Genomic DNA, 7741 nt, shown 5'->3' on the forward strand with positions numbered 1-7741 from the left:
CAAAGAGGCATCTGTGTGCTCATGCGTTGCCACCAAACCTCATTTATGTTATATAATATATTTAAATAATGTTCTGTTTGTTGAAACACTGGTTGTTTGCTGAGATTACTGGCAGTATTTCACACATTACTTCAAATAAAAATGGTCCTGCTCATCTGTATGCTTCTGTTTTATCACCAAACCTTATTTATGGCGTCCGTTATATTTAAATAATGTTGGATGCACTGATAATCTGCTGAAATTAAAGACAGTATTTCACATTTTATGTCAAATAAAGATGATTTTGTTGAATTCAGCCCTTTTTGTACTTTAATGTGGAACTGTAACATTAACCAACAATAAAACACTTAAGTTCGTGAATTCAAGAATGAATTACGATTTATTTAAAAAACCAAAAGGTTTTTAATATAGAAAATATTTAACATTTTGGTCTGCATTTTTAATGTTAACTATTTTTTTATTCTTTTGTAATTTTACTAGATATTTTCTATAATTTCAGAAAACAAGGAAAATCTGTAAAATAACAGAAAATATTTACCACTTCTCAATTAATATACATATTTTAGATAATTTAAATAATGACAAATATCTTGAATGATAAAAATGATATTTTGTCAATTTAAACAGTAGAAAAAATAGTTTAATTTTGTATTCAAATGTAAAATAAAAAAAGATTTTTAATGTCAACAGTATTCAAAGTTTTGGTCTGCATTTTTACTATTAATGTGAAAAAAAGATAGCTATATTTTAACAAAACAGGATTCATATGTAAAATAATAAAGTAAATAATCAAAATATATTCACCATTTTCAATTCTTAATATGCATATTTTAAAGGATTTCAATAATGGCAAATGTCTGCAAGAATATATATATTTTTGATGATTTACATACAGTAAAAAATGTCTAATTTTGCAATTAAATGTTTTAAAAAAAGATTTTTAATGTGGACAGTATTCCAAGTTTAGTCTTCATTTTTACTATTAATATTTAAAGTTTTATTTTTTCTGTGATTTTTCTTTATGTTTATATTTGAACAAAACAAGAAAAAACTGTAAAATCATAGTTTAAATAAATAAAAAATATCATTTTTCAATTTTATTGTACATATTTTTTGAAGAATTTAAATAAATACAAATATCTGCCAATATATATACATATATATTGTTTAAATTCTGTTAAAAAAGGCATACTTTGCAATCAAATGTTGTTTAAAAATAACAAAAAAAAAAAGAACTACCTGTTAATAAAAAACAAAATTTTTTTAATGTGGACATTTCATTAGTTATCATTTGTAATTTAGTAAAACAGAAAATCTGTAAAAGAACAGTTTCAAAAATATTCAACATTTTTCAATCCCTAATATACATTTTAAAAAACTACAGTCAAACTCTGTAACAGAACAAATTACCATTTTTAAAGATAAAGAGTCTTTATTTGAACATAATTTAAAGTTTTGATCAGTTTGTTTTTACTGTTAACATGTAAAATATTCCTCTTTTTCTATGATTTCAATTGATATTAACTGTAATTTAATGAAACAGAGACATCTTGTAAATCAATAAAATAATAAAAATAAAAAACACACAGTCGTTGGAAAAACTTAGTTAGAAAATGTTAAAAACCATCACATTTTTGCAGTGTATCTGACATTTCACAGAAGGACAAAATAAAAAAAGAGATTAATATTATGTTTTTCTTGTGACACAGCTTCCAAGAGCATATTGTCTTTTGTAATTTTTAGGAAGATTGTGATTAAAAAAAAAAAAAAAAAAAACTTTTCTGACTCAGCGATGTATTAATTAGACATTAAAACCTCCAACAGGTGAAATTAATAACATTAATGATCTCGTTACAGCGACACCTGTGAAGAGATCTGAGGCTGCAGGTGAGCAGACAGTTTTTTAAGATGAAGTGTTAAAAGCAGGGAAAATGTGCAGCAGAAGCATGTGAGAGACTTTGATAAGGACTTTTTTTTTTTAATGATTTAAAGGATCTTTTGGGAGTATTGTGAGGCTTGAACCCACAAGAATCCAGATGTCAACAGATCAGAGTGTTTTGAAGACACGATCTGAAGCAGGTGGGTTTATGTTGTGGCTGATCGGTGCAGACTAAACTCTGGATTCATGCTGGTTGTTCTCCTGCAGATGGAGCTGTTCACTCACAAAGTAGATAAATGGAGGAGCAGGTTAGATGGTGTCTCAAGACAGCAGGGTGATTTCAGTCTAACCTGAAGAAAAACAGCAGATTTATTATGTCTGAGATGCTTCAAGAACATCAGACAGAGGAATAGCAACTCATTGCTCTTTTTTTGTTTACAGTATGTTGGAAAAACTTTTTTTTAAATGTATTATTTTTTTAAATGCAAGTTTTTATTTACTTTAAACGGTCTCGTGTTTCTTTCTTCTTCTTTTAACACTGTGTTGGGTTTTTTTTTTTTACACCATGTTGTGACTTGTTTGGTTTACTTTGCTGTCTTGTGAAGCACATTATAGCCTGGATTTTGATCGTTTGACATTTATTTTTTAAATTTTTAAATTTTAATATATTTTATTCTTATTTTTTATTATTGGATTTTTAATTTTATTTCATTGTTATTTTATTTATTTATTTATTTATTTATTTGATTATTGGATTCATTTATTTACAATTTATTTATTTTATTTTAATATATTTTATTTTATTTTTAAATTTATGATATTTTATTTCATTACTATTTAATTTAATTAAAGATTTATTTGATTATTATTGAATTTATTAATGATTTATTTATTATTTCATTTTAATATGCTTTTAATTTTTTTAATTTAATGAATTTTTTAATTGAATTTCATTACTATTTTATTTCATTCAATGAATTTATTTATTTGATTGTTATTAGTTATTTGTTTGATTATTACCAGAGTATACATTTGATTTTTTATTTACATGATAACTGATTTACTTGATTTTTTTATTAGATTTTTTAAAATATTTGTATTAATATCGATGTTTATTATAATTTTTATCATTATTAATTTTAGAATTTTTTTGTTTTACAAATAAGCTATTCCATTTGATCACAAAAATGGTCTTTTATGAGTTTTTTTGTATTAATATGGCTTAATAATTCTTGTGACATTTTAACTACATTAACTTCAGTTTTTCTCTTATTTCTGATTTGTCATCTCATCAACAGATGAAGGATTCGTCTCTTTCATCCCCACAAGGGTTTTGAATGTCTCCAGAGTCACAGGTCTGCTGCTCTTTCTGCTGGTCACTATAATTTTGACATTCTTTAAACGTAGAATTCCAGTATATCTACTAAATGTATTCTCAAAAACCCATTAAAATCCACCCTTAAGGAAATAGTTCTGGGTGATCCTGTAATTTGACATTAAAAAATAAAGTTAAATGTTGCTGTTTTACTTGAATGGCTTAATTTGCAGCTCTATTTTGTCGCTACTGACGTTTTATTTAGTGCTTTAAAAAAAACTTTAATACAGACACCGATTTGGTCATGTCGATAACCCTAAATACTACCAGTAATACAGCACATTCTTTAATTTTGAAGCATTGTATATCAATGAAATTAAATATTCATGTTCTATTATGCCAGATAAAACTAAAGTATATACTTTTCAAGAATAACATAGTATGGCCTGTACTTCATAGTATAGCATGTCGGCAAAAAACCCAACTGATTATGTGGTTCAAAAAGTGCAAAATGATAGGATGTTGCGTAAAATTGTCATGTATGATATGTGGTTCAAAAAATTAGTGTCGTCCAAAATGTGACCAAAAACATCATAGTTTAGTATGTCATCCAAAATATGACAAAAATGTCATAGTTTAGTATGTCGTCCAAAATGTGACAAAAACGTCATAGTTTAGTATGTCGTCCAAAATGTGACAAAAACGTCATAGTTTAGTTTGTCGTCCAAAATTTGACAAAAACGTCATACTTTAGTATGTCGTCCAAAATGTGACAAAAACGTCATATGTTAGTATGTCGTCCAAAATGTGACAAAATCGTCATACTTTAGTATGTCGTCCAAAATGTGACAAAAACGTCATAGTTTAGTATGTCGTCCAAAATTTGACAAAAACGTCATACTTTAGTATGTCGTCCAAAATGTGACAAAAACGTCATAGTTTAGTATGTCGTCCAAAATGTGACAAAAACGTCATACTTTAGTATGTCGTCCAAAATGTGACAAAAACGTCATAGTTTAGTATGTCGTCCAAAATGTGACAAAAACGTCATACTTTAGTATGTCGTCCAAAATGTGACAAAAACGTCATAGTTTAGTATGTCGTCCAAAATATGACAAAAATATCATAGGTTAGTATGTCGTCCGAAATCTCCCAAAAACATCATAGGTTAGCATGTCATCCAAAATGTGACAAAAACGTCATATGTTAGTATGTCGTCCAAAATGTGACAAAAACGTCACGTTAGTTTGTCGTCCAAAATGTGACAAAAACGTCAGAGTTTAGTATGTCGTCCAAAATGTGACAAAAAACGTCATAGTATAGCATGTCGTCCAAAATGTGACCAAAACGTCATAATTTAGTATGTCGTCCAAAATGTGACAAAAACATCATAGTATAGCATGTCGTCCAAAGAACATCATAGTATAGCATGTCGCTCTAAAAACGTCATTGTATAGCATGTCGCTCTAAAAATGTCATAGTATCGCCTTTGGTCCAAAAAACGTCATAGGTTAGCATGTCACCCAAAAACCGTCATAGTATAGCATGTGACTCTAAAAACATCATAGTATAGCATGTCGCTCCAAAAACGTCATTGTGTAGCATGTCGCTCTAAGAACGTCATAGTATAGCATGTCGCTCTTAAAATGTCATCGTGTAGCATGTCGCTCTTAAAACGTCATAGTATAGCATGTTGCTCTAAAAACGTCATTGTATAGCATGTCGCTCTAAAAACGTCATAGTATAGCATGTCACTCTAAAAGCATCATAGTATAGCCTTTAGTCCACAAAACATTGTTTTGTCCTGGCTGTCTGAAGTAGGTGAGGAGCAACACCAAAACAGTCCAAACGCTGGTTTCCAGAGGGTTAGACGAGTATTTATTTGAAAGAGGAAGTTTACAACAACACAACATGTGAGGGGGTTAAAAGCAAATGGGTGTTAGTAACAAAAATAAACAGAACTAAAAGTGAACTTCACGTTGACATTGATGGGCATTCCAACCAGGAACAAAGTAAAAGATAATCAATACAAAAAAAAAAACTCTTCCTGTTCACCTCTTAAAACCCAAAAACACACCGCAGTAGCACCCTAAACTAAAACTACCAATGTGTTCCCTGTTTTCCTTTGTGAACAATTCAAAGGTTCCTCTCTATCTCCCCACACATCCACCAACCACTGGAACACATCTCCAAAGTTCTGCCGGGCCAGCTCAGCTTCCCCTCAGAAGAAGTGCTGCCACCTGCCAGATGAAGGAGCCTTTTGAGAGGCAGCTGGCATCGTGATTGGACTGTACTTTGGTCTGTTCCAATCCAGCTTCAGCTCCAGAGACGGCAGGCGGGACGAGTCAACGGAGGCCTGGTGGACGAAGGCATGCAGCTGAGTACAATCCAGAAAACAACAGAGGAGGAGTGCAGTGGCCCAGAGCCAGAACAAACAGAGTAGCATCGTATGTCTCTTAGAAAACATCATAGTATAGCCTTTGGGATGAAAAAACGCCATCATATACATTGTATATTGTACAAATAAGTCAAAGGAAAGAGACATACATTGTAGAATTGTAGTAATTGTGGGCTGACTGATTTACCGATTATCAGTATTTTATTTTTTACTGATTTACTGTAATAAATACATTTTAAAATGGCGATACTTTGGCTCTGAACCTTTATCTACCTGTGGTCGCTCTGTCTTCTGGAGTGATTTGATTGGCTATACGTCACGAATAAAACTTTAACGTAACATCTGTAAACAAAACAATAACGTATCAACAAAGTTTTCTGTTTTTGTGTTCTTCTAAGTTTAACTCCAAGATTTTAAATACTTTCAGTTACTGCAAATTAATATCTACTCCAAATGTCTCACTAATAATCATTATCAGCCTTAAAAACACAAAACACCCCTCTATACTCGACCACACTTAGTACAGTCCAGTTCCCCCTTCTATAAATCTGCTTGGAATCTTCCACTTCCTGTTTGTCAAAGTAGCCTTCTACCTGGACAGGTTTTGTTGGAGCTCATGCAACAAACATTTTGGGTAGCTGCACTTTAATATGGATGGATGACACTGAATTAGAGTCTGTTTTAATGAGACTGAGTTAAGATGTGTAGCTGTCATTAAATAGGAAATTATTTCTCAGAATTCACAGAGAAAAGTCTGAAATGTTTGCTAGGTTAGCGACCCACATGTTCTTTGGCTCAGCTAAAGCTAACTCTCTCCAACTTCTGGATCTCTTGAGTTACTTGTTAAAATATCTTGCTACAGGTGCTGAAGCTCAGAAAGTCTGAGATGTTTGTTCAAAATAAGCTCATTCTCAAGTCTTATCTGAACTGTCCTCTTTTGAGGAACTTTCCCTAAACTTAGGAGTTAATGACCGAGCAGCACATCCAGACTCAGTCTCATTTATGTAGAGATTAAACTTCAGTGTCATTCATTGATGTTAAAGTGCAGTTTTTCAAATGTTTGTTGCACATGCTCCTGACCAAACCAGTCCAGGTGGAAGACGATGTGAAGAGAAATCTCCAGAGGATGAATATCACACATTTACGTTGGAAATAAATGTCCTTTAATTTGACATTGTTATGCAAAAGTTGAATTTCCCTTTAATGATGTTCAAATTTTTGAGTGTTTTGTTGATGTTGGTTTCTAAATGTTTTTTGACACTCGGCCCTAAAGATTAAAACCTTCTACGGCTCACAAGCTGCAACAATTCACACATTATCAACTATCTTTCTGACTAAACTAAGATAAAAAGTGAAAAACTGCCTGATTCCTGCATCATGAATGTAAATCTTTTTGGTTTTTATGACAGTAAACTGAATATATTTGGGTTTGACATTTTATAAACCTAAACAAGAAATGAATTACTGGAGAAAACAATCAACAGATTAATGGACAAAGAAAATGTGTTTTCCAACATATATGGCTGAATTACTCCAACATTAAAAGATATATACAATTTGAATTCAATTTTATTTATATAACGCCAATTACAGGTCAAATTGTCTCAAGACACTTTATTTTTATATTTTTTGTCATATTTAAAATATGACAAAGTAAGAAATTAAAACCTCTTGACTAATCCAATTTATTATTTGGTTTTTAAGAGACTAATGGACAATTAAAATAACTTTTTCCATTAAAACTAATAAACATGAGGTCAAATAGAAGGAACAGTTTTAAATACTGTAGTCCCACGATGACAAGAATAAAGTTTGTCAACAAAAACTAAATCTGCTGGTGGATTCCATGAAAGTCCTAATAAATGATAATAAAGTGTGATGTTAAAGGTTTGTGGTGCTAAAAATCTCCAAGTAAAAATATCAAGTTGAGCATGTGGATGGAGGTTGATAAAAGTTGACCTCCCTTCATTTCTCTGGAGCGACTCCATGGATTTTATGGATGGTGGCTAAAGACCTGCTCTTCTAGTGGTCTTCCTTCTAGTCGCTGTATAAAGTCACTCCATCCTGGCCGACTTCAACACCTCTTCATGACAACTTGTTCTGCCTCTGACCTCGTGGAAACTCCAGAAACTCGGGAAAACCAGTGGAG

At 31.2% G+C, this 7741-nt stretch overlaps 1 long non-coding RNA gene across 1 annotated transcript; it reads left to right on the top strand.

Moving 5' to 3' along the window:
• Nucleotides 1-1348: 1348 nt before the first annotated feature.
• Nucleotides 1349-5841, top strand: LOC129347649 (uncharacterized). Its single transcript, XR_008599846.1, has 3 exons — nucleotides 1349-2079; nucleotides 3178-3234; nucleotides 5337-5841. It is a non-coding gene; the product is annotated as an uncharacterized LOC129347649 (long non-coding RNA).
• The last annotated feature ends 1900 nt before the right edge of the window (nucleotides 5842-7741 follow it).

The sequence above is a fragment of the Amphiprion ocellaris genome, chromosome 19 (genome assembly GCF_022539595.1).
Source record: "Amphiprion ocellaris isolate individual 3 ecotype Okinawa chromosome 19, ASM2253959v1, whole genome shotgun sequence".
NCBI classification, from domain to species: Eukaryota; Metazoa; Chordata; class Actinopteri; family Pomacentridae; genus Amphiprion; species Amphiprion ocellaris.